The 27500-nt window shown below is 36.5% G+C and overlaps 1 protein-coding gene across 5 annotated transcripts in view; it reads left to right on the top strand.

Annotated features, from left to right (window-relative positions):
* LOC149132928 (uncharacterized) overlaps positions 1-27500 on the top strand; it is a 270983-nt gene that overhangs the window by 156100 nt on the left and 87383 nt on the right. Inside the window, exon 1 of one of the 5 annotated variants that reach the window (XM_089361914.1) lies at positions 3956-4236. The exons of 2 other annotated variants lie outside the window; for them this stretch is intronic. The gene's annotated coding sequence lies outside the window, so the exon portion shown is untranslated. Of the gene's footprint in view, positions 1-3955; positions 4237-25603; positions 25623-27500 lie in introns of those variants that run through there. 2 more of the 5 variants (XM_089361911.1, XM_089361912.1) reach the window with 2 other exon arrangements.

The raw sequence follows: 27500 nt of genomic DNA, 5'->3' as shown, positions 1-27500 counted from the left end.
AAAAGCATTTTGTCAAACTCATTGTTTCTAATAAAACATACTGACAATCAGTTTATTTTAAGAGGCCTAAGTATGTTCATCTAAATAGATAAACATATCATTATTATTATTGTTGTTATTATTGTTGTTATTATTATTATTATTATTATTATTATTATTCACCGGCTCCTGTGCCGGTAGCATGTAAAAAGCATGGTCGTTACCAGTGCCGTTTGACTAGCTTCTGTGCTGGTGGCATGTAAAAAGCACTGTTCAAGCATGGTCGATGCCAGTACTGCCCGACTGGCCCCTGTGCTAATGGTACGCAAAAAGCACCCTCTACACTCTCGGAGTGGTTGGCGTTAGGAAGGGGCTCCAGCTGCAGAAACCTTGCCAGATCAGATTGGAGCCTGGTGCAGCCTCCCGGCTTGCCAGTCCTCAGTCAAACCATCTGACCCATGCCAGCATGGAAAGCGGATGCTAAACGATGATGACGACGACGATGATGATTTAATGTCCACTCTCCATGCTGGCATGGGTTGGATGGTTTGACATGGAGCTGGTCAGCTGTGGAGCTGTCCAAACTCCCTCTGTTGAGGCATGGTTTCTATGGTTAGATGCCCTTCCTAACTTTAACCACTTAAAAGAATGTGCTGGGTGCTCCTTGTGTGCCACTGGCGTGGGTGAATTTATGTAGCACTGACACAGGTGTGTTAATGCGGCACCACCAAGCATGCTTTTTAAGTGGCACCAGTCCCCGAAAGGAGAAGCCTGTGTGCGGAAGACAGCCATTTTACTTAACTTGATATGTCTTATCAAGTACAGCAAATTTCCATATCTCCTGACCCCTTGTCATTTCCTCTGTGCTGCTCAGTACCCAAGGATCCTTTATCACTACTTCGTCCCATGTCTTCCTGGGTCTACCCCTTCCACAGGTTCCCTCTGCAATTAGAGCATGGCACTTGTTTATGCAGCTGCCCTCATTCATACGCATCACATGACCAAACCAGCACACCCTTCTCCCTTGCACACAACATCTGATGCCTCTTACATAACCAGTTTTCCTCTTAAATCATTTACACCTGTCATGCATGCACACTGACATTACCCATCCAGCAGAGTATGCTAGCTTCATTTCTTTTAAGCCTTCACAAGTCCTCTGTCATCAAAGACCATGTTTTATTGCCATGTATCACAGCTGTACATACACAGGTACAAAACATACTCTGCCTTTCACTCAGAGCAAAAGGCCCTTAGTTACCAACAAAAGTAGAAGCTCTCTGAACTTTTCCCAGCTTGTTCTTATCCTAGCAACTGCACTTTCAGTACTCCTTCCCCCACTGCTAACTTGGTCTCCTAGGTAACAAAAGCTATCTACTACTTCTACCTGAGCATTTGAGGGAGCCTGTTGTCCGTATATTTTTAGGGCTTATTGTAGCTGCACATTTTCCACACACAAAGACTATATTCTCCGCTAACTTTTAGTAAACCCATAAATTACTGGGACAATTTGATAATGCTATTATGCACCCAAGATGAAATTTTAGGTACTATTCAACAAGAATGGTCCCGGTGCGCGCACTCGCGCATCCGCGCTAGCGAGTCGTGACTAGTCAATCCTACGACTACCTAGCACGAGTGCGCGTCATGCACATGAGGGTTTTTCTAAACAAAGTAAATAATTTTTTTCTAAACAAAGTAAATAAATTATACACTACCTGTTTTTGGTAAGGAGTTCATTAAAAAGTTGGTCTTTCAAAATCTACTGTTGTTCAATGGTATCAGTACATGAGGGACATTACAAGTAATTAGCTTTTGCGTAACCCCTATTAAATTGGTGGACTTGGGCACATCGTAGAAACAGATGAATCTATGATGTGGAAGCGCAAATACAACCGAGGTTGGGATAGAGAGGATAAAAATAGGTTTTTTAGTCTTTGTACCTGACCGTTCTTCTGAAACTCTTTTACCATTTATTAAAAAATTTATCAAACCAGGGACGACTATATATTCTGATTGTTGGAGTGCGTCGTACAATGGGATTACTGAAATAGATGTGACACCAAAATACACCCTGGAAGGAAGTAAAACAACGTTTTAAGAGTAAGATGGGGAAGATTCAACAACAACAACAAAATTATTTACTTTGTGTTATATTTACTTTGTTTAAAAAAAATTATTTATTTTGTTTAAAAAAAACCCCTCATAATTGTTTTGCGCATGGCGCGCACTCGCGTTACATAGTCGTTGTAGGATCGACTAGTCACGACTAGCTAGCGCGGATACGCGAGTGTGCAAGTGCGTGCACTCTTCTTGAATAGTACCGAAATTTTAATACATTTGATAAAATATAATATTAATACATACACACACACACGCACATATATACACACAAAATACAATCCGCTGCCCTCATGTAGGTGTACACACACGTTTGTGTGGATGTGTGAAATCAATAAACCGGTGTTTTGTAATAAGAATACATTGTACAATATTTGTCCTACTCGAGCTACCCATTACCTCCTTGCCATGACCTCCATCGCAAACGTAGTGAACCAGTAATTGACCTACAGGAAACGTAACTAACGACGCTATATAAAAAAAAAATTGAATAACAACCACTGCAAATGCTGTTTGGCGAACATATCACCACAAGTAATAGAAATTTTATTCAGCTGATAGCTTCGATTGGTTACACAATTGTAGTTCTATCTAAGAAGTGAAAGTCGAAATTTTGAAAAGAATTATTCGATACGTGCGTGTGTGTGTGTGTGTGTGCACGTGCACGGCCATCAATTTTCTTTTCTTTTACGTTAAATTCCGATATAATCGTTACCGACATTATTTGAAGCGTTTTGAATTTTTTGTTTTAACCTGTTCCAGTCATCGGAAAGGCTTTGGAAGGGTTTTAGTTGAAAGAATCAACGCTGCCACCACCAATACTTTTTTTTTTCAAGTCTGGCGCTTATTCTATCGTTGTTTTATACCAAATCGTTAATTTACGGGAACGCAAACAAACCAACGCCGGTTGTCAAGACACGTACACGATAGGCTTCCGTACAGTTTCCTTCTGCCCAATCCACTCGCAAAGCTTTGGTCGGCTCGGAGCAATAACAGAAGACACTTGCCCGCAGTGTCATGCTGTGGGACTGAAACCAAGACTTCCGTAGACTCGGGAACAGGGAATGCAAGTGCACCCACTAAAAGTTTTTGTTAGGGTGGGTGTGGGCAATGAAAACGAACACCTTGGGTTGAACTAGGGGTTTACACACCCTAAGGAAATTTCGTTTCCGCTCTGATGCCCAAGAACGCATAGTGGGTCTGTGGGACTTTCTAAATGGCACGCGAATCAAAAAGTTACCTTAAATTAATTAATTTTTTTTATTAGTGCCACCCGCTTGTCGATAAAGATTGCCCATGCCTGCTGTACGTAACAGCTCGACTTTCTAGAAATAACAGCCAAAACCCAGCCATATTATGAGCTTCAACACAAGCCCGTCAACCAATTTACCCCAACAGCCCGCTATCAGCCAGACCGACAGTGTTACTAGATCTTCGTGAAAACTATAAAATAACATACGAGCGCGTTCATACATAAACCACAGGTCAAATGACAGGATGGTCACAGATGGCATGTTTATTGAGAGAGCTGCTAGCTGTAGGTTTACCTGGGGCTTAACAACAACTTACATCGATGTCCGATTGCAAAACGTTAAGTCCTCAGATGTGGAACAAAACTGAATTCTCGTGCCTTTCTCAAGGGTATGCTGACGACATGACCGACGTAAATTGAAAATTAAACAGTCGCAACTAGAAAGTGAAACCGGGTGCAGTAAGCTATATATATATGTATACATATGTATGTATTTATGTATGTATATATATATATAGAGAGAGAGAGAGAGGAGGGAGGGGGGTCTGGAAATGCCCGCTTTTTTTCCCTCATTTTATTATGTCTAATTCAAACTGTAAATTTATACATTATATAACATTATATAATATAATAATTTATGATATGAGATCGTTTAGTTTCGGTGTGCGTTGTAGGAGATATCTGTCGGAGATATCTACGTTTATGTGAGGTGTGTGTGTCCATTAAATCCATGTGACGAAGCGCAATATTTTGAACACGCACTTTTGCCTCTCGTTTACAATACATTTAAAGGTTGCTTTGACAAGTATATATATATCTATATATATATGTATATATTTTGATAAGTATCTTATAGCCTGTTGGTTGGTTATTTTCTCAAAGCAGTAAGTAAAAGCTAAATACTCCGTTCTTGTTCAATTAAACCGTTGGCTGTTTTTTTCATTTTCGTATTTAATAAGTTACGCTGTAGACAAGACTTTCTTTTCTCTTTTATTCTTTTTGCACAATTTGTTTATTTTCGTTTTTGGTATATATGTTGTTGTTATTTACAATATTGTCTGTCTATTCTATCGACTACATCCATTCCTACTACTGGAATCACCTCTTACATATGGATTGGAAACCGGAGTGTGTTAGGTGCACACACACACACACACACACATATATATATATATATATACAAAGTATTTTTTTTAAAGCAATTTTACATATGAACAAAGATTCCAGTTTTCATCTATGAAATTCGATTAAGGAATAACGCTTTATCGTTCTTCTGCGAACGCAAAGTATTAACCAATTTATTCCTCCTTATCTTTGTCTGTCTTTCTAATTCTCTATGCATTTCACTCACCTATCCTCCTTAAAACACACGTATTTGTCCTCCATTCTCTATGCCTATTCATTTCTTTTCACACATGCATACTTAAATATAATATAACATGATACGACGTGTGTGTGTGTGGTTTATGGAGACATGAATGTATGGAGGGCAGTTATAAAGTAGTCCGGCGAGGTTTCGCTTCGTCTTTTGTTTGTAAACTACTATATATTTAAATAATAATAGTGATTTCTTAGCTTCGAGGTTTCTTACTTTTTTTAAGACGAAGGTAAATTGTAAACATTTGTCTCGTGTTTTTATATGAATGTCTAATATTGCTGCTGCGGTTGGAGATTTTGCAATGTCTCTTTCTTTCGTCTCATGTGCGCGCGCTTATCTACATGTGTGTGTTTCAGTCTAATGCACTTATGTAGAGTGTATAATGATTTCCAATGCACTTTTGTGTGTATAAAGAATGTGTTCTTTGCTGTGTACGTAATGGTGACTACGCCACCCCGATTGATAAGTTATTTTTAGCTCTTGGAAGTGTCTACATTATAGATAGAGAGATGGAAGAAACAAAGTGGAGACAGACCCGGATTAACCAATATCAGTGCGTGGGTTGCAAGGTGTGGGGTACCACAGTATTTTTGTCCAATATCAGATTTAGCGAGGTGCAAACAGTATTTTTTTTTTTTTTGCAACAAATAAATGTTGAAAATATGCATTTCTTTTATGCTGCACTCGTTTTATGCAAATAATTGGCTTATAGTTTGCTTAGCGCTGTTAATACTTATTTAACTAAAATTATTTTTAACAAAATCAAGCTATATTTAATATATGGTACAATAAAAGAAAACCCCAAAACAAATCATGAAGATGAGGTAAAGAAACAAATAAACATGGTGTGTGATGTTAGTCGAGGAAGAAAGTTGAATTTCCTATTGTATTATTTCGCATTCATCACTTTGTCTGACAATGGAAGGGTCGAAGTGACACTATTTGTTGAGTTGTGCTTAACCTAACCCGAATGGGGGTTAGTAAATGAAGGGACGAAAGGAAGAGAGAGGAATAGTTTGCATCTATTATTTAAAAGCCGTTGTTCTTAGTTTGAATATAACAGTGGATTGAAAACGAGACGATCTCCTAGAAATGGCAGCCAAATTTCCCTCAAATCGTACCCTACCTGTCTTTAATGAGAGTGAAAGGAGGAAGGGACAACACGTTAGATAACGTAGTCCTATATTACACTTCAATGACAGGACGGTCACGGTTGAAAAGCTTTTTATCATGGGTCTGTTCGATCATGTTCTTAGATACGGAGCTAAACAGCAATACGAACAGGATCTTTGAAATAAATCACCACCCGTTTTGAAGGACAGATTCGGTCAATTATACCCGCTCTCCTGCGAATTTTTGGCCCTGAGTCAATGCTAAAAATCTTAATTATAACTTGTACCAACTTGAAACCGAAAACCGAGTTTTTTAATTCGTTTGTAACAAATTCTTGGAATGAATTTAATTCCTTCCAAACTTTTATTTCACTAAATTTAGAAGCTGAAACCCAAGTCCTCGTTTTAGACCGACCGAAGCCTTATGAGTGGATTTGGTTGACGGAAACTGAAAGAAGTCTGTCGTGTAACATATGTGTGTTTGCCCCCCCCCCCCTCTGCTTGACAACCGATGCTGGTTTGTTTACGTCCCTATAACTTAGCTGTTCGGGAATTGCGACCGATAGAATTAGTACCAAACTTTAAAAATAAGAATTGAGGTCCATTTGTCCAGCTAACCCCCTCCCCACAAAGCAGTGCCCCAGTATGGTCGCAATCGAATGACTGAAACAAAAGATATGGAGAAAAAAACTGCATGTGAACGGCCCCTTGCGATTATACAGACGAACACTTAGAGGGCGGGTGGGGGGAAGATTATTCCAGGATGAAGCGAAAACCGAGGAAAAATTACCCAGGGACGCCCATTGCATGAAAAAGTGGATGCTAACATAATGTGGTGAAACAAAAAATTTCAGTTAAATTACGATGATGACGAATCATTATCTAGATGACTAATTCTAATAATAATAATAATAATAATAATAATAAATAAATAATGCAGAGTAGCAACTCCGAGATTCTTATTAAAATCAATACAATATAGAATGCAGTGGATGAATGAGACTGTTGTTTAGCAATGTGCTGACAACTTCATACTTGTTTCAGCGTTATTAGACTTCCTCAGCTAAGCGTCGTCAAGCTGCTACTTCCAGGTCTTAGAATGTCTAGATAAGCGTAAAGGATTTTCATGAATGAACACCAAGTAGCTTTATACACTAAAAGAATGACTGGGAAATATATATTTGGGGACACCTGCTGCATAGGAATTGTAAAGAGGGCGCTGACGTTATTTAGCTTCAAATGATGCGATCATCATGCCCCCTACCTTTTTTTCAGGTTATATACGTCTAGGATCATCGTATTTCAATACAGTTGTGTGCGGGTCGAACGGTTGCGAAGGGCTTCCTCGTTGGTTCGTATACTTTACAGAATGTGACGTTCATATCTTATCGCCAGGCTATCAAGTCCCTATTGTTTCATTTTTTAATAGCCTCTTTCGCCCCACACCGTACGATGTTCATTCTTCGTTACTAACAAATGCACCGATTTATAAAAACCGTGACTTTCAGTCAATACAGGATCATATCTACGTGGTAGCTTTTGTTTAGCCCTAGGTCAACCTATGATCAAAAGCATTTCAACTGTGAGAACCTCACTCCAACCTATTTACGGTTTATGTAGGTCTAAATTCATTTATCGTCTCCTTTCCTCATCTAAGACGGTCAAATAGTTTGTGATTTAAAGGCGATGCAACTGCCATTTTTAGCGACTCAGTTGACTATATAGTCTAAAAATAGCAACTGACATTCTCTGACATCATACTAAACGTCTTGAAAACAGAAGGACACAATCTGCAAGCCCAAAAATGGGATGTTTTTGATGACAGATCTATTACAGTTGACATGGAGCGGAACAGCAATGGAACACCTATGGACATGGTTTCGATTCTAGGACTGTGAAGTTTTCATTTTATACCGAGGTCTAAAATTTAGATCTAACATTTGTAAGAAGGCGGGTATTTTATCGATTTTGGAAGGACCAATGCAAAGCGCGATCCGTTAGGATGTGAAACTAGAATGTAATAAGCCATAGCCTAATACAGCTGTCATTTGTCCGAGGATCTAACGATTCGGCCAATCCACGCCTTTGGTGACCATCAAAAAGATATGACTGTTTCAAATCATGTTCTCAGCAGTGCCAGTTCTACGTTGGGGGGGGGGGGGGATACCATTAATTTACGAAGTCAGTTAATGACTTCGTTAATATAGTTTTATTATTTTTAACGTTGCTAGTTCCGTAAAGACCTCTTTCATATTCAGAATAGAAAGAAACGTGGCCTAATGATTCTTCTAAAAAGAAATCAATATTCCTGTACTAAACAGCAACAGAAACTCTTGGTTTAGTGACTTCCACTGTGTGGTTTCACATTCAACCTGTCCCACCGATATTCTGTGTTGAAGCCACGAATAATGTGTTGTCCAGTGATCAATGAATGAGTCAACTAGACATTATTTTGTAAACAATTAATAGGAATTTTTACCTAGTCTAGAAAAGCCGATATATCTGGTCTACAACAAGGAGAATGAAGGGAAAAAAGCCCCATCAAACACGTGTTATTGCTTAACCCCATAGATCAGACGTAATTGGACAACAAACCCTCATGCAAACACGTTCCTTTCGTGATCACCACGTCTTTGTGTACGGTATAATATATGGATATCTACGACTATATTATACAGTATGTTTCCCTCCCTATTTCACATAATAGATTTCGATTTGAAATAGATTTGTCGCTATTTCTAGCAGATCCAATGTTTTTGATTCGTTATTTAGCCCCAGGTAAGCCTTGATTGAGCAGATCTATAATCAGCCATTCCAGCAGCGACCATCCCACTGATTTTTAACTTTTCAGGGTTAGTGTGTGCGCGTACGATTGGATTAAGGTAGCATAGTGTTCCTTGAGGGAGATTTGGCTGTTATTTCTAGCAGGTCGAGCGACCCACGTAAAGGAAAGTATCGATCCGTCTTAACGTTCCATCTTAGTGTTTATAGCACTTAATTAAATCATTCTTTGTTGAACTTGGATGCTGGGAATGAAGCTTTCTTTGACGTTGACCAGATTGGATCTATTGATGGTACAATGTGATAAGGAGGCGACTGTTCGCTGGTGGAAGTTGATAGTATATAGTCAGAGAATCTATACACACGCAAACGTGTCTATGTGTATGTGTGTGTGAATGTATATGTGTGTATGTGAGAGAGTACTCGCTACAAGAAACATGGGTTGTTAGTAATTTATAGATAGACAGATAGATACTGAAACATTGCTTAACAGATGGATACGTGTTGGTAGATGGATAGGCATTGGGGAAATCCTCATTTGAAATACTATAGAGGATTTGAGAGAAGAGCAACGGTCATGGGGGGTAAACAATTGTTGTTTAGACCCTGGCACGCAACCACCTCGTCTTTTACTCAAATAGCATATCTGATACTACATTGTCATATGCTTTATATTATTGAAAACAATAGTGTCATTTTAGCTGTTGTTTCTAGAAAATCGAGCGTCCACCTTAAGGCTTTCTCGTTGGTTCGCACAATACAAGATATAGGGCAGAAGATAAGGAGGGAGGAAGAAGGGCAGTTAAGAGACACGAAGGACTGTATGGAGAGAAGGAGGAGGAGGATCGGGAAAATATTGGCGGGGGGGGGGGCGGTTATGGGGAGATAGAGGAAATAGACGGTCTGGAGGACAAAACGATGAGAAGTTGTGGAGTGTTATACGAAAGAAAGGGTAAAATAATAAAGATGTGGTGTGTATGGGAGAGAGAGAGGGGGTGGCATTTTGGGTGAGGCTGGAGAGAGGAGAGCAAGCTTAGGAGATCCCTCAAAACATCGTTAGCATTCTCTCGGTATTTTCCAGTGTGTGTGTGTGTAAAAAGGACTGGAATGCAGATGCGCGCGCGCTCACACTTTTAAGAAAGATGTCGTAAACATGTTTGATCACTTGATCCAGCAAAACCAGTCTGTCTGTCTCTCTCTCTCTCTCTCTCTCGCTCCGTCTGTCTCTCTCTATCACGCACACACAATGACCAGGGGAAAATTACCCGGTGATGCATTTTTCATGAGAAATACATAAAATGGGCGCAGGCATATGCACGTATGTGTGTGTGTGTGCGTATGTATGTACATGAGTATGTAGATATATGTGTATTTCTCTCTCTCTCTCTGTCACTCTGTCTGCTGCCTGTCTCTCTCTTTCTCTGTCTGTCTGTCTCTCTCTTTCTCTGTCTGTCTGTCTCTCTCTCTTTCTCTGTCTGACTGTCTCTCTCTCTCTCTCTCTCTCTTTCTTTCACTCTTTCTGACTCTCTCTGTCTGTCTCTCTTCTGTCTGTCTCTGTTTCTCCCTCTCTCTCTCTCTCTCTCTCTCTGTCTGCTGCCTGTCTCTCTCTTTCTCTGTCTCACTTTGTCTGTCTATCTCTCTCTCTCTCCAACCATATAATGGACCAAGGGAAAATTCCCCAGAGATGCATTTTTCATGAACAATGCATAAGCGGTTAACAAGCTCACTTTGCAACCATGTTGTTTCAGGTTCAATCCCTCAGCACAGCACCTTGGGCATGTGTTTTCTATAATAGCTCAGGACTGACTAGTGCTATGTGATGGAATTTGATAGATGGAAACTGGAAGTATGGCGTGTGTGTGTGTATACACACACACATATATGTATATATATATATATATATATATATATATATATATATATTTATTTACATACGCACACACACACTCATGTATGTTTGTGTTGGAATTTGCCTCACCCTGCTTGATAACAGGTGTTGGTTTGTTTATGTCCGCATTGCTTAGTTGTCTGGTTATCCATCCATCTACCTACCTACCTACCTACCCACATATCTGCCTATCTACCTTCTTATCTATCTAGTATGGTTTTTGCCAGTGCTGCCGGACTGGCTCCTGTGCAGGTGGCACGTAAAAAAGACACCATTTGAGCGTGATTGTTGCCAGTACCGCCTGAATGGCCCTCATGCCGGTGGCACGTAAAAGCACCCACTACACACTTGGAGTGGTTGGCATTAGGAAGGGCACCCAGCTGTAGAAACTTTGCCAGATCAGATGGGAGCCGGGTGCAGTCCTCTGACTCGCCAGTCCTCAGTGAAACCGTCCAACCCATGCCAGCATGGAAAGCAGACATTAAGCGATGATGATGATGATAATGATGATGATGATGATGATACATACACTCACACACCATATTGGTTGGCTTATAAAAAAACACTCTTAATAATACTACTGTTCCCCTATTTTACCGATATTTTATAGAAATAATTTTAGCATGCTTCAACATACATTTTAAATTTGTTTTGTAGTTGAAAATATATGATTCTGTGCTTGTAAACACAATATTGTGACTGGATTCTGGTATAAATTATGAAATCTTAAAAAATAACTCAACACTAATCTTTAAAGGAAACTAGATTAAATTTGGAACCAAATATATTGGTAAAAACTGGCTAAAACCATCAGCTAAGTTTACTAAATGTGAATGAATTCCTATAGAAAGATAAGTTCATGCAGACAAAGCAAAATTTCCTTGAATATTATAATATGCAACAAACAGTAGGAATATGCAGAAAGAAAACTGAATGCATTCCTAGAGTATTTGTAGAAAGAAAGCTGAATGCATTCTTACAGAAATTGGTATTTCAGTGCTTGGCAGAAGCTATTGTATATAGTAAGTGGTATAAGAAAGAAGAAGAAAAATGTATCTTGAAAATTTATTTAATCATCGTTCACAGAATGTAGACCTTGAAAATGTATTCAAAAGGTGAATCAATGTTGTCAAAGCTTGGAAACTCATTCTTCACTGTTGGCATCCATATTACTGATACATTCTTCACCAATAGAATTCTCTGCAATTGGATTGGAATCGTTTAATGTATTCTGCAAACAGTAGATCATTCTCAGTACTTTTGCCACATTTTTAGAAATGATTTCACACCTGTCTTCTCTTCATCTTTCATTTTTTACTTTCTTTAATCATTTGATTGTAGTCATGTTAGAGCACTGTCTTGAAAGCTTCTGTTGAGTGCCCAGTTCCTATTTTCCTATAGGTTCTTTTTGTGGGGATGTAAACAAACCAACATCAGTTCGCATGCAGTGTGTAGGGAGACAGACACACACATATACAGAAATACATACATTATATATATATATATATATATATATATATATATATATATATATAATCATCATCATCATCGTTTAACGTCCACTGTCCATGTTAGCATGGATTGGACGGTTTGACTGAAGACTGGTGAGCCAGAAGGCTGCACCAGGCTCCAATCTGATCTGGCAGAGTTTCTACAGCTGGATGCCCTTCCTAACGCCAACCACTCTGAGAGTGTAGTAATAGTAGTATATATATACATACACACAGTTAAATGGCAAAAAACGGAATGAACAACATTCTTTATTTAGAATCACTACAATTGTTTTGACACATTTCAACACCTGTAGTATATTGATGAGATGTATAATCATTATCAAACAGCCAAGATTTAAAATGCACCTCCTCAGGTAATTGTTTAAATGAGTCCTTTGTGGATAAGCTTTGCATAACATTCTACAAGATTTTTACCAGAATCTTATTTAACTATATATGTATGTATATACTTTATGAATGAAAACAAGAAATGCCCTAAATAACAACATGTAAAGAAATGACCAGCCTAAACTGACCACCCACCTACATTGTCATTTGTTTCCAGTCTTTCGTATAAAGATGTCCAGCCAAGGCGCAATATTACCTTACTTGCAAACAGGTGACTGGTCGGCGACAGGAAGGGCATCTAACCGTAGAAAATCAGCTTTAGTGGATTCCGTCTGACCCATGCAAGGAGGGGGAAAAGTAGACGTTAAAACGATGACGGTGATATACACGCATTCACACACACACACACACACACGCAAGCACATGCACACGTGTGTGTGTTTCGCATATACGCGCGTGAGTGAATGTAATGGTGAGAGAGAGAGAGAGATATGGTGTTGCAGTTAGTAGTTGTAGTAGTAGTAGCGAAACACCGACGAAATCCATTTGTTTTTGTCCGAATTAACTTCCATCTCGCCCGGTCTTTCAATTAAAGGAGGCTTTTCCCAGCGCTCCTCAAAAGCTGTCACCTTCACAATACAAAAGCATCGAGGTAAAAATTCTCTTATATTATTAAACTAGCTATTTTCTCCTCCATCATGTTCAAGACTCCACCAACATCAACGAACACCTTTTATTTATTTTTTTTATTATTACTCATGTTTTTATTTATCGTCTATCCTGCTGGCTTCTATTTCTTTCCGTTCGTCTATGAGTGTCGTTATTAATAAGTGGGTGTGTCTGCGTGTGTAGAATGGGGGTATATACATCTGCATCTGTATTTATACGTTCATACAACCTTGATTATGAATTGTAATAAAACCCACGCTCACATTGAAATATACATACATCTGTATGAACAGATAGACACTAACAGGTAAGTGCGTGTCTCTCTTTGTCTGCATGAACACACGCAGAGAAGGGACACTCATGAATGGAAGTCTAAATCGAATAATGTGTTGTGTGTGTGAGTGTGCATATACACACACACGTGTGTGTATGTGAAGCCGGAACACAAGGTTATACGTCCTTTTGTTTTCTGTCTTTGTATTAAGAGGGGGGGGGCAGTGAAACGAGGGTGTGATCAACGTTACGCGGAGTCGAGAACCTGAAATAGCAAGCAAAGAATTTAGGCGGGAATCAACCCAAAATATGGTTGGATTGACTCAGCCTTTAGTATAGCTGTGTTGAATACCTGTACTTGACCGATGAATACCGGTTAAGGTGTTTTTGATGAAAGAATACAGGTTACCGTTTGGGTTGTAACGAAAGAATACCGGTTGGAACCATGTACAATAATCACAGGAACCAGCTGATGATATTAATCAAAGACATTGCGATCCACTAATTTTGTTAAAAATTAAACCAATATATATATATATATATATATATATATATATAAACATATTTCTTTGTGGTTAGATGATTCGGCATCTATTTCTAGCATATAGGAGTCCACTTTTGGTAGTCATTCCTCTTATTTTTGTATGTAATATAATTTTAATCTTCGGATTTTTTTAATATGCTAGACCACTGGTTTTAATTGATTAAATATCAATTTCTACCCTTATTAATAAATTTTAAATAATGATATTCTCAAACCGGTAAATTAGCTGCAAAAATTTATTAACTGCAGAGTTATTTCCGGCCTTAGCGTGCCAGATTGAAGACATTTGAAGGGATACACTGAATGTAATTTGTAGAACTCTACACGTGCTCCATTTCGGGTGGACGTCTTATGTCTAGTTCTGGAAATTATATTTTTAAATCGACAGACTACGCTGATGATCCTGCAGATATTTACTTATGTAAATTTTAACAGGTGAAACCATGGTACGTAGGTTAATCGTTTTCTTTTTTAGTATTTTTTCATGTCTTGCCCTTTTACGGTCTGTTGTGTCGCTAATTCTTTTACTGAGAACACATTTCTTCGTGGTTAGATGATTCGGCATCTATTTCTAGCATATAGGAGTCCACTTTTGCTGGTCATTCCTCTTATTTTTGTATATATATATATTAAATAACAAACATATTGTATACTATGTTCAGGTGCATTAAACTCATCAGAAAATGTAGTGAAATATATATATATATATATATATATATATATATATATATATATATATATATATATATATACATATATATATATATATATATACACACAGACACACACACATAGATGGGCTGAATGGATTAATTATATTTTAGTTAATTTCAATGAGGAAAATTGATTTGTAAAACGAGTAATTCGTAAGACGAGGTCCGTCATGGAAAGAATTAAACTTGTAGTGCGAGGTGACTTAGAGATAAACGGTTAAAAGGTTAAATACGTAAAAATATTGGAAATGTTGAATATATATCTTATTTCATACATCGTTTAGCCACCATTTACATCGTGTTGAACTGTCGACTTAAACAGAAACAGTCTTAAGAGTTTGTTTACGCTTGTTCTGTAACTATTCCTGAACCGATATATACAACATAATGTTTGTGTGCATATTTATATAGACATTATTTTTTTATGTGTATAATATATATCTAGTTTTAATTGGTAATCTTCCAGTTTCGAGAGGTAAAAGAAATAAATAAAAATATTCAAGGGAAATAACTGAACGACTTACCAGTATTATCCGTACTACTTTTTCTCTAAAAGAGCATGCGACGGAATTTTAACAGGCAGAAAAGAATCAAAAACAGCATGCGATGGAATTTTTTTTTATAAAAGTTTAAAATGTTTTTTTTCTTTTTACAAACAGCATGCAACTTTTTTCCATCTATTCTGTCACCACGTGTAATAAGTCCGCATGGTACTAGACAGTCGTCGCAGGTAAACTTATTTCTAATAAGTTGATGACGCGCACACCATTCCAACATTCTGTATCTTGAGCTACTGCTTAAATCACAGATTTTCCATTTTTCCTCTAATATTAATTCATGAGTGAGGATTTCGTTTTCAGCAACAATAAGATGTTGTGCAGCCGGTCTTCCACGAGGCATTTTCGATTTCTCATAAGAAACTAAGATATTCAATCATGTGTGTGATTTATATATAAACAATTAACGTCAATCAAATCACATGATTTATTTATAAACAATGTAGTACGGATAATACTGGTAAGACGTTCAGTTATTTCCCTTGTATTTTATTTACTTTTTTAACCTCTCGAAACTGGAAGATTACCGTTTTAATTATATAAATATAACACGCACAGACACACGCTGTTCTTTAATGTGTTTCAGCCTGGCGGTTGTGGTCATGCTGGAGTAGCATCGTGTCATAATATATATATATATATATATATATATAAACAAATAGAAAATGAGTATATGCATATATATGTACAGGTATGTGCATACCGACATCCACCTGTATGTATAGGTGCATATCTGGGTACAGGACATTGCAAACAAAACGTAGACGAGAAAACACACAAGCCACATAGAAAACATTCTCCTTCATCAGCTACCCCCGTTTTAACACCGGCGTTTCGAAGAGCTGGGTAGGACGCATCGTTAAAACGGCTCTTCCCATGGACCGCAAATTAAATTTGTATACACAAATTAAACCTTGCCATGGAGGAATGTAGTGGCAGACAAAAAACAAGACAGGAAAACAAACAGAAAAGGCTATACGGCCAGACGGGAAAAATTATGTGTATATGAATGCTGTGAGGCACGAACTTGAAAGTGGGGAAGAAGTAAGTTCGCGTGTTCGCTCGGCGATAGCCAAGGAAGAAAAGGATTATTGACCGGAAGCATGTGACCATGCCGGTGTAAGGGGAAGAGAGAGAGAGTGGTAGAGGGAGAAACAAAGGGAGGAAGTAGAAGAATAGGTGAGCAATGAGAGGAAAAGAGGAAGAGGGGAAGTACGAGGGGGGGAAAAGGAGATACGTAGTAGTAACAGAGGAAGAACAAGAGGGGTAAAGAGAGATACGTAGTAGTAAACAGAGGAATGCTAGTGGAGAGAGAAGCGAAAGGTGGTACTCGACAATTTGTAGAAGTCGCATATATTTTGAATAAGAGTCAGGTTATTGAGTGTGTGTGTGTGTAAATGTGTGTGTATATATATCATCATCATCGTTTAACGTCCGCTTTCCATGCTAGCATGGGTTGGACTGTTTGACTGAGGACTTGTGAAACCAGATGGCTACACCAGGCTCCAATCTGATTTGGCAGAGTTTCTACAGCTGGATGCCCTTCCTAACGCCAACCACTCAGAGTGTGTAGTGGGTGCTTTTATGTGTCACCCGCACGAAGGCCAGTCAGGCGGTACTGGCAATGGCCACGCTCAAAATGGTGTATTTTACGTGCCACCTGTACAGGAGCCAGTTCAGCAGCACTGGCAATGATCTCGCTCGAATGTCTTTACACGTGCTATCCGGCACAAGTGCCAGGAAGGTGATGCTGGGCACAACTGCCATGACGATTTCGCTTTCGCTTACCCCAATAGATCTTCGCAAGTCGAGTTTCATGTCCAATGAAGGAAGGTACGTATAAGTGGGCTGGCTGAGGCCTTAGATATATAAATATTATGGAATGGGACAAGGACGCAAAACATCCAGACAGTTAGGTGATACAAGAAAGGGACAAAACATCCAGTTAGACAATACAAGGAAACAAGGACAGGTAATTCGGAGTTTTCTTTCCTCAGTCGAGATCCAGATCATCCTTGCAATTTTGGCTGGTTATTCTCGATATTGCTCCAATCTGGCCATCTCCAAGGAAAAACTAAGCTAAGAGCATTAGATTCCTTGGAAGAAAGCAGCGAATGTATACTAAAACAAGGACAGAAAAAAAACGAACAATGTTACACAAATACAATACAAACAATAAAACAGGACATGACTACAGATGTCTTTCGACTAAAGACGAATTAGATTAAGCTGGCGTGTGTGGAAATAAGGCCTTATGGCAGGAATACAAGATTTCACAGGCACAGGGAGAAATAGCAATGTTGCATGTACAACGGCCGGCCAAGAAAGAAAGATCGGGCTTGGCCGAACACCGGTCATGTGGGAAGAGAAAGAGAGTGGTAGAGGCAGAGAGACAAAAGAATTAAGGAGGGGCAAGAAAAAGTGACAGGGAAACAGCGAAGTGAAAAGTGAAGGGAAAATGAGCAAAAATAGAAGGCAAGGAAATGTGAGTGAGGGGGAACGAATAAGGGTGAAGGGGCTGATAGATGGAAATAAAGTCATACACGATTTAGAACAATGTGTACTTACATATAAGAGACAAGGTGTACGTATGTCGCTATATATATATATATATATATATATATATATATATAAATAATACAGAATAGGACAAGAATGCAAAACATCCAGAAAGGAGATGTGAAGGGTGGAGAAGCAGGATTGAGACCAGAACGGGCAGAAACAGAGCTGGTTGGAATGATCCCGCACAATAGTCAAAATCTTTTGTGTTATTCTTAGTCATTTCTTAACATATTTCCCTTCACATGTTTATATATTTTGTGCTGTGTATTTTTATAATTTTTTTTTCATGCATTAAAATGGTCTTGTTGTTTTTATTTAATATTTAGTAAAAATTCATTAAATAACATTATTAATATTTTACATGAAATTCATTGGAAAAAATCAGTTTCACATGACTTCGCATTACAAGTTTTCAGGAACTCATTACTCTCCTAACATGGGGGATCCTCTGTCTGTCTGTCTTCTTCGTTGTTGTCGCCGCCGCCGTCTTCTTCTTCTATTATATGTAACCCCACGCCCCGTTTTATGTACGTCTTTGTATTGTCCTCTTTATCCTTTGCCCTGCTGGCAAATAAAAGAAAACGATTACAATCGTTACTGTGCTGGGCGAAATGCTTAGTAGCATTTTGCCCATCTTCATATTCTGAGTTCAAATTCTGCCGAGGTCAAATTTGTCGTTCATCATTTTGGAGACCAATAAAATAAATACCAGTTGAGTTCTGGGGGTCAATGTAATTAACTAGCCTTCCCACTCCCTCAAAATTTAAGGCCTTGTGCCGATAGTAGAAAGTATTATTATTATTATTATTATTGTTATTATTATCATTATCATTATCATTATTATTATTATTATTATTATTATTATTATTATTATTATTATTATTATTATTATTATTATTATTATTATTATTATTGTTATTATTATCATTATTATTATCATTATTATTGTTATTATTATCATTATCATTATCATTATCATTATTATTATTATTATTATTATTATTATTATTATTATTATTATTATCATTATTATTATTGTTATTATTATCATTATTATTATCATTATTATTGTTATTATTATCATTATCATTATCATTATTATTATTATTATTATTATTATTATTATTATTATTATTATTATTGTTATTATTATCATTATTATTATTATTATTATTATTATTATTATTATTATTATTATTATTATTATTGTTATTATCATTATTATTATCATTATTATTGTTATTATTATCATTATCATTATCATTATCATTATCATTATTATTATTATTATTATTATTATTATTATTATTATTATTATTATTGTTATTATTATCATTATTATTATCATTATTATTGTTATTATTATCATTATCATTATCATTATTATTATTATTATTATTATTATTATTATTATTATTATTATTATTATTATTATTATTATTATTATTATTATTATTATTAAGGCAGCAAGCTGCCAGAATCGTTAGGGTAAAATGCTGGGTAAAATGCTTAGAGGTATTTCATCTGCCACTACATTCTGAGTTCAAATTCCGCCGAAGTCGACTTTGCCTTTCATCATTTTAGGATTGATAAATTAAGTACCAGTGAAACACTGAGGTCGATGTAAGCGACTATCCTTCCTCCACCAAATTTCAGGCCTTGTGCCTTTAGAATAAAGGATTATTATTATTATTATTATTATTATTATTATTATAACAAGCTGAAATTATTCCTTTATGTTATCTAGTGTTATGATTATCTTAATCATAGAGAAGAAATGTGTGCACACACACACACACGCGCGTGTGTGTGTGTGTAATTTCAGGTGAACAGCAAATGGAAAACTGCACTCAGTAGCACAAATTTAAATTTAAGTGTCAGGTGTTGTGAAGGTAGCAACGGATTGTTATGGCATTGTTACCATAGTAATGTCACAATAGTGATTTCAGTGAGGATTTGTTGATTCAGTCGAAATATAAATAAGTAAAAACCGTTCGCGCGTGCGCACGTGCAATAAAACTGCTGATCATTAGGCACCGACTCCAGAGATAACTTCGACGCATACTGAAATATCAGTTTGCAGTTTCAATCCCGGGTTGAAGACGGTTCATTCTTTTTTTCATCGCTAATGCAGTTTATACAATTTAACTTGTTTCAGTCATTTGACTGCGGCCATGCTGGAGCACCGCCTTTAGTCGAGCAAATCGACCCCAGGACTTATTCTTTGTAAGCCTAGTACTTGTTCTACTGGGCTCTTTTGCCAAACTGCTAAGTTACAGGGACGTAAACACACCAACATTGGTTGTCAAGCGATGTTGGGGGGGGGGGACAAACACAGACACACAAACATATACACACACAGTTTCCATCTACCAAATCCACTCAAGGCTTTGGTTGGCCTGAGGCTATAGTAGAAGACACTTGCCCAAGGTGCCACACAGTGGGACTGAACCCAGAACCATGTGGTTGATAAGCAAGCTACTTACCACACAGCCACAAATCTTGATCCCTAATTCTTCAAATCTATAAGGGGTCTAATAGCAGAACTACTACTACTACTTGTTTTCTTAGACCTGGATCTAGAGGGCAACGTATTTAACAGGTATTTATTAGATCTTCTATGTCAGACTAGGAATCATTTTTACGTCTAGGGCTGGGCACTGCTATGTTCATGCCATCCATTTAGGCTTACACACACACACACACAGGCTTATGTATGTATACATGCGTGTGTAATTTATGCCTGGTTTATAGTCAGTCATATATACACTCCTTAACATTTATGCATACACTTATTTGGTGCATCTGTCTGTGTATGTGTGTGTATATATAAATTTTATGTGTATATGTGAGAGAGAATGTTCAAATGTTTAGGAGAGAGGGGTGTATTTTTAATTATTTCTGATCTAATTTTATGTAGTTGACTTACTTTGAGTAGACACCGGTTCAAGTTTTCCCCCCGCCCTGCTCTTCCTACCTTTAAACAAAGGTTACACCCTCTTCTCTCTCTTCCCACAACATTATTATATCTTCCTTGCTCACACCTACTTTCCCACCCACATTCCCTACTATTTCAGAAATTTTCACTTTTTGAGTTCCTTAGTTTTACTTTATTACTTCATCAATGGTTGTTTTCTGTAACATGGGTCTGTTGGTGACGGTGGTGAATGTGTGTGTGTGTGTGTGTGTGTGCAGCATTTTGATTTTATTTGTCATAAGATATATCATTTCAACATGCCATCATAGGATATGAATGATCGACTCTATTGAATTTGTTTTTTTTACCAATTGCGGGCGTGGCTATGTGGTAAGAAGTTTGCTTCTCATCCGCTTGGTTCCAGGTTCCATCTCCCTGCGTGGGACCTTGGGCAAGTCTCTTCTACCATATACTCGGGTTGACCAAAACCTTGTTGAGTGGATTTAATAGGCAGACGTGTGGAGGACTTGTGCACCTGTCCAGGCAACGTCGATTTGATGGAGAGAATTGGCTAATGAGCGGCACGAATATTTGATCATTATAAGCAAGTCATTGTGCAGGTCATCCAGCAAAAGCTGAATACTCATATATATATATATATATATATATACGATGGGCTTCTTTCAGTTTCCGTCTACCGAATCCACTCTCAAGGCTTTGGTCGGCCCAAGGCTATAGTAGAAGACACTTGCCCAAGATGCCACGCAGTGGGACTGAACCCAGAACCATGTGGTTGGTAAGCAATCTACTTACTACACATGTATGCAAGTCAATAAGAGATAGAGGGTTTATGTTTATGCATTTTGCCATCCAATATTTACGCAGGTGACTCATTATGAGTAGAGACTCATTCACTTTCTCCTCAAAAGGTAAGAAATTCTCTGCCAAATACCTGTGAGGATATTAGAACTTGCTATCCATCATCTGATGGTCTACTTACCTTATTCCTCATCACTTATTTTCTTTTACTTATCCTAAACCTATAAATCATGATTTTCCTTTCAATGAAGTCCATGTAAATTTCAATGAAAGAGTAGCAAGTTGTCATTCTACTAGCAGAGAGCTAATCAATATGGATGGCCACTGATTCATGGCAGATGTGAAAAGTTTAAAGGTTCGCTCACTCATGTACACATACATAAATATTTTTTTTTATGAGATAGTCTCTTCTGTGGAAATGGCCATAGCTTATAACAGCTGTATAAAAGTAAAATACAGCTTAGTTTAGTTCGGAAGCTGCTAATCTAATTTATATATTGATGTTGGTTTGACAACTGTTAAAAATTACCTTCATACTAAAATACAACATGGTAACGGTAACTATTGCAATTCACTGTAGCAAAGTACAAAGCAATGAATTGGCTGCATCTGGAGAGCATTGGACAGGATGTTATACAAGATCACTTCGGATCTCTGTCTTCTGAGTTCAAATCTCACCAAAGAAAATTTTACTTTCCATTATTTCAGAGTTGACAAAATGGTAATCTAGCAGAATTGTTGGCATACTCAACAGAATGCTTAGCAGCATTTTGTCTGTTTTTATGTTTTGTGTTCAAATGCTGCCAAAGTTGATTTTACCTTTCGTCCTTTCTGGGGTCAGTGTAAGTGACTTACCCCATCTCCTAAAATTGCTGGACTGTGCGAAAATTTGAAACCATTATATCAGAGTTGATAATTAAAATACCTGTCAAGTACTTGCAGGTGTTTCTCTTCTTATCTCTATCTCTCTCTCTCTCTCTCTCTCTCTCTCTCTCGCATATCTAATTCAAAGGTCAAATTTTGTCATTTGTTTTCCATCCTGCTGATTTCGCTGTAGAACTGGCTTAACCCCTTAGCATCCAGCTTATTCTGTCAAAGGTAATGTTTATTTATTCATTGGGCTGAGGTGGTGAAGCATGACCTTTGAACGTCTCAGTATTTTGTCACAGTGGCAATGACAAAAGACAGACCTCTGGATGTTAAACGATGATGATGATGATGACATGAATGGATTTGGTAGAGGGAAACTGAAGGAAGCCTACCACATATATGTGTGTGTTTGTCCTTCACCATTGCTTGACAACTGGTGTTGGTGTGTTCAGGTCTTTGTAACTTAGTGGTTCAGCAAAAGAAACTGATTAAATTAGTACCAGTCTTAAAAAGAAATATATATTATCATCATCATCATCATCATCATCGTTTAACATCTGCTTTCTATGCTAGCATGAGTTGGACGACTTGACTGAGGACTGGTGAACCAGATGGCTACACCAGGCTCCAATCTGATTTATATATATATATATATATATATATATACACACAGGTATATATTTTTTTTTCTTTTGTCTTTCACTTGTTTCAGTCTTTAGACTATGGCCATGCTGGGGCACCACCTTGAAGAATTTTTAGTGGAATGAATCAACCCCACTACTTGTATATATATATATATATATATATATATATATACAAGTAGTGGGGTTGATTCATTCCACTACTTGTATATATATATATATATATTTTTACAAGTAGTGGGGTTGACTCATTCCACTACTTGTATATATATATATATATATATATATATATACAAGTAGTGGAATGAATCAACCCCACTACTTGTATATATATATATATATATATATATATACAAGTAGTGGAATGAATCAACCCCACTACTTGTATATATATATATATATATATATATATATACAAGTAGTGGAATGAATCAACCCCACTACTTGTATATATATATATATATATATATATATATACAAGTAGTGGAATGAATCAACCCCACTACTTGTATATATATATATATATATATATATATATATACAAGTAGTGGAATGAATCAACCCCACTACTTGTATATATATATATATATATATATATATACAAGTAGTGGAATGAATCAACCCCACTACTTGTATATATATATATATATATATATATATATATACAAGTAGTGGAATGAATCAACCCCACTACTTGTATATATATATATATATATATATATATACAAGTAGTGGAATGAATCAACCCCACTACTTGTATATATATATATATATATATATATATATATATGCAAGTAGTGGAATGAGTCAACCCCACTACTTGTAAAAATATATATATATATATATACAAGTAGTGGGGTTGATTCATTCCACTAAAAATTCTTCAAGGTGGTGCCCCAGCATGGCCATAGTCTAAAGACTGAAATAAGTGATAGACAAAAGAAAAAAAATATGTACCAGTAATATGCAGAGGTTTTCATATATTGTCTATACCCACCACCACCACTGCCGCCCCTCATTTACAAATTTGTGGTTTATATGTCATTGTGCTGATTATTTATTTTCTGTGAGATATTTCACTTCTTCAGGTTCAGATGATGAAGGAAGAATCCTTTCAGTTGAATGGCATTCACTGAATGGAATTGTTACTGTCATGCTTTCAATTTGTTTCTGCAAATCTGTGTAATATAAACAAATGTGATACAGACCTCTGGGCTGTTAATGACAGTCTTAATACAAACCAGATATGCGTATTTAGTCAGTTTTGCACAATGCAATGTGCACATAGACAAATTCATACAATGGTATGTACATAAAATTTTATACAATGGTTATACACACATAGATCTTTACAGTAATATGTATATACATATGTATACATATATATCTATATACATATATATATATATATATATGTATATCTAAACACTAATGTGTGTGTACACACACACACACACATATATATATATATATATATATATATATATTGGTGTGTGTCTATAGGCAGTGGAGTAACAGTTCATGTATGTAAGTCAGCTCTACACAATGACATGTAAATATGTATACATCTCTTTACAGTGTATTTATATACACATCTCTATACTATGATACATTTGTATAGACAACCCTGTACAATTTGCTTGAATAGACAACTTAATACAACGATATATATATATATATATATATATATATATATATATATACTTGAGTATATATATATAACCGTTAAAAATAAGGTAAAAGTTTTTATTTTTTCTTCTCTTTGAAATGTTTAACTTTGTGGTTTTCGGTTGTTTGTGACTGTCTTCTAGCGTGTAGAAGTTACCTGTTACAGGTAATTTCTCTTATACTTTATATTGAATATGTTGTCTATTGATTTTTTGCATGCTAGGCCACTGGTAGTATAACTTTATATAGTTTTGCTACCCTTTATATATATATATATATATATATATATATAAATAAATACTCAAGTATTTAATATTAACATTTCAAGGTTCGTTTCGGCATTTTTTCATTTTCTGCCGACGGAAACTGCGTCTGCGCAGTGGGCTATGGGAAAATTAGAATGTATATTTGGGAAGACATGTGCTTATGGCCTCTTGTCTTGTAAATATACGTTAATTCCTTGATGGCTGGTTACTGAAGACTATTTGCCTAGTAAATTACTTTATTTCCTAAAAAATCAGAAGCCTATAGGTCTAACCGTTAAAAATAAGGTAAAAGTTTTTATTTTTCTTCTCTTTGAAATGTTTAACTTTGTGGTTTTCGGTTGTTTGTGACTGTCTTCTAGCGTGTAGAAGTTACCTGTTACAGGTAATTTCTCTTATACTTTATATTGAATATGTTGTCTATTGATTTTTTACATGCTAGGCCACTGGTAGTATAACTTTATATAGTTTTGCTACCCTTTATATATATATATATATATATATATATATATATATATAAATACTCAAGTATTTAATATTAACATTTCAAGGTTCGTTTCGGCATTTTTTCATTTTCTGCCGACGGAAACTGCGTCTGCGCAGTGGGCTATGGGAAAATTAGAATGTATATTTGGGAAGACATGTGCTTATGGCCTCTTGTCTTGTAAATATACGTTAATTCCTTGACGGCTGGTTACTGAAGACTATTTGCCTAGTAAATTACTTTATTTCCTAAAAAATCAGAAACCTATAGGTCTAACCGTTAAAAATAAGGTAAAAGTTTTTATTTTTCTTCTCTTTGAAATGTTTAACTTCGTGGTTTTCGGTTGTTTGTGACTGTCTTCTAGCGTGTAGAAGTTACTTGTTACAGGTAATTTCTCTTATACTTCATATTGAATATGTTGTCTATTGATTTTTTACATGCTAGGCCACTGGTAGTATAACTTTATATAGTTTTGCTACCCTTTATATATATATATATATATATATATATATATATATATATATATACTCAAGTATTTAATATTAACATTTCAAGGTTCGTTTTTCATTTTATGTTGTTTGTGACTGTCTTCTAGCGTGTAGAAGTTACCTGTTACAGGTAATTTCTCTTATACTTCATATTGAATATGTTGTCTATTGATTTTTTACATGCTAGGCCACTGGTAGTATAACTTTATATAGTTTTGCTACCCTTTATATATATATATATATATATATATATATATATATATATATACTCAAGTATTTAATATTAACATTTCAAGGTTCGTTTTTCATTTTATGTTGTTTGTGACTGTCTTCTAGCGTGTAGAAGTTACCTGTTACAGGTAATTTCTCTTATACTTTATATTGTATATATATATATATATATATATATATATATATATATATATATATATATATATATATATATATATATATATGTACAAGGTGCATTGAATAAATTGTCATCTAAATTACGCAAAAATGAAAATAACACTGACATCTCATTTAAACAGATATATTTATCAAAATCACATAAAAATATCTTGAAATACTAAAGAGTAAATTTATTCAAAAAAGTCACTACTGGCTTCAACCATGGCCTCCAGACGACTTCAGAATCTCCTGTAGCTCTTCTCGATGGTCCCCTTGTTTAAGTTGGTGAATGCTGCCGTAATCCTTGCCTTCAGTTCATTTTTGGTGATACAAGGAGTTTTGTTGGTCTCTTACTCAACTGCGCTCCACACATAATAATTTAGGGGGTTGCAGTTTGAGGAGTTTGGTGGTCAGATGTTAGGGGTGATGTGGTTGCAGAAATTGTCTGACATCAATGACTGGGTTCTCCTATTTGTGTTGCCTGGTGCAGTGTCCTGTTACCAGGCAAAGGGTCTTCCAGCAGCACTACCTCCTCCAGACACTTGATGTAGGCCTCTGTGTTGAGTCTGAGGCTGTGTGGGAAGATGAATGGAGGCATAACATTGCCATCACTAGTGATCACACTTGGTACATATTTTGGGGACATGGTAAGCCAGTGGTTGTTCTGTTTTCACCATCTGATCCTGGCAGAAAGTTTTCTTGTCTGAGGAAAAAAAAACATGTTCAGTTGGAGAGGATGCTTGAGTTTGTTTTAAAAGCTTCGTAGTACGGTCTTTCCTCTTTCCTTGATGGCTTGGGATAAAAATTAGCCCCTTCTCATCTTGTATGAGGAATGTCAAATGTCTTCATGCACTACCAGCCTTATAAGAAACTTAGATATTTCCATGTCCCTGGCGATTGACCTGATTGACTTGGAGGGATCATTGTCAATCATGGCCTGGATCTCGCCAGCAAACTCAGGAGTTCTTTTCATATCAAAACAATGAGAGTGAGCTTTCCGAGCTGCCATACCTTCGTAATCACCATTAGTCTCATCCAACCCTTTCTGAATCCTCTGCACTGTCCTCAGATTGACTGGAACTTCTGGCATAAATTCCAAGCAGTACAGCATGTTGTTTCCAAATTTCTGGCAGAGTAAATAGCATCATAGTGCTGTTTTTCTCGTAGACGGTGCCCAACTGACCCTACTATACTGTGTAGTCGACAAAATCAAAAACAAGCAATGTGCATGTGCAAAATTAAAAATATAAAATGGCGACACATTGCACACTAAGCACCACTGATGCTAAT

The sequence above is a fragment of the Octopus bimaculoides genome, chromosome 13, assembly GCF_046866305.1.
Source record: "Octopus bimaculoides isolate indiv1 chromosome 13, ASM4686630v1, whole genome shotgun sequence".
NCBI lineage: Eukaryota > Metazoa > Mollusca > Cephalopoda > Octopoda > Octopodidae > Octopus > Octopus bimaculoides.
This window is presented reverse-complemented; position numbering and strand designations above follow the sequence as displayed.